We start from the raw sequence: 1,722 nt of genomic DNA on the forward strand, positions 1-1,722 counted from the left end.
TATATATATATATATATATATATATATATATATATATATATATATATATATATATATGTTGCCTACAAATATGTTTCTTTTGGTGGGACACTGTCGATATAGGTTGCAGTCTTATTAGGGTGTGCGTTTTTTTGACTGGCGACTGTTGTGACTAGTTCTCGGGAGGGATGCAGCGCTTGTGGGCCTACTTTATGACTAAGGGGTTGTTTACCAAAAAAAWTTTATCAAGTCCTGTATAGATAAATTTGTCTGTCAGGATAAATTTGTTTGTCCAGATAAATGGGTAGTGTTGTTTAATTTTTTTAATCTGACCAAACAGTCTGAATAACATAAATAACCGATTTACCCCCCAATATTAATTATTTGAACATCAAAACAAAAAATAATAAAGAGGCCGAAGATGAGGTGTCTCATATGGGAAGGAGGCGGTGCTTTGAATAAGGTGTAGGGGTGTCATTTTTGTGACTGAATGTGGACAACACACCATTTTTATCTGTGCGATTAAGTCATGTTTTGTGCGAATAAGCCGTAAGTAAACAACCCAAATGAACTGTGCGAATAAGTCAGATAGACCAATAAGCCTAATTAAGCCACAAGTAAACAACCTCTAACAGGTTTAAATGTTTCCAACTAATAGGAATATGCCATGTGYTGGCTATATGTTTACATATTTGAAATGTTTTACTATGAATTGTTTTATTGGGAATATTGCATTGACGGGGATTTTCATACTAGACCGTATGATCTAACCTTTATTTTGTTATAAAAATATGCATTTTAAGGCCGCAACATTTAGAAGGTAAAGGAAAAGTTTGTGGCGATTTTAATTGCATTTTCATGTGTGAAGCTTGTCGATGAATTTTATGAAGTCTACTTTTGATCTTCTTGTTATAAGGTTATTTTTTTTTTTTTTGGTATGAAGATATTGTTAGAAATAATTTTGTAGTAGACTTTAGGCAGTTGTATCGTTCCAAACTTCGATGTGTATCCCCTAATGTGGTTATTTGTTTAAATTATGTGTTATTTTTTATAGGGTAATGCGGGTCGTTACACAACTATAGATATTGAGTTGCCAAATGGTAGAGATGGAAAATGATGGAAATCTCCAGTAATGTAGGTCCAACTGAATCGAAGCTCGATAATCAGTGAGAACTCCTTTGGTCTGAATCGCACCTCGTGATGTCCGATGAAGAACCACACCCCATCATTTGGGTCTCCTAAGATAAGATATGGGTCTTCACGTCAGATGGACCAACAATAGGTCTTCATATTGATGAGATATCCGGTCATCGACCAAAACATGTGGCTATAAATAGGGCCAACCTCATATTCAAGACGATGGAGCAACAAGTACACGACACAGCATCAAGCCCCACTGTACCAAGTTAGATTTCGTTCATTTACAGTCTCGTTTTTCATTGATTCATGTTTGATGGTTCATATATAGAATCTTACAATTGGTATCAGAGCAATGAATCCACCAAAATGAATCAATATTCATAAAATCATAACAGTACCTGATTGATTTCAACAAAACGAAATATATAAACATGATCCTGTGTTCARGAATCATCCAAATATCACCACAGTGATTGAAGATGAAATTCGATCCAAGTACTATCAAATTGGTCATGGACGAAATCAAATACAAGCAATTCAATTAGATTAARAAAGMGGAATTGAATTGCGTTAATCAAATACTGCCACAGCAGTCTGATTAAC

This window comes from Cynara cardunculus, unplaced genomic scaffold, assembly GCF_001531365.2.
Source record: "Cynara cardunculus var. scolymus isolate 2C unplaced genomic scaffold, CcrdV1 Un_Scaffold_1665, whole genome shotgun sequence".
Taxonomy (NCBI): Eukaryota; Viridiplantae; Streptophyta; class Magnoliopsida; order Asterales; family Asteraceae; genus Cynara; species Cynara cardunculus.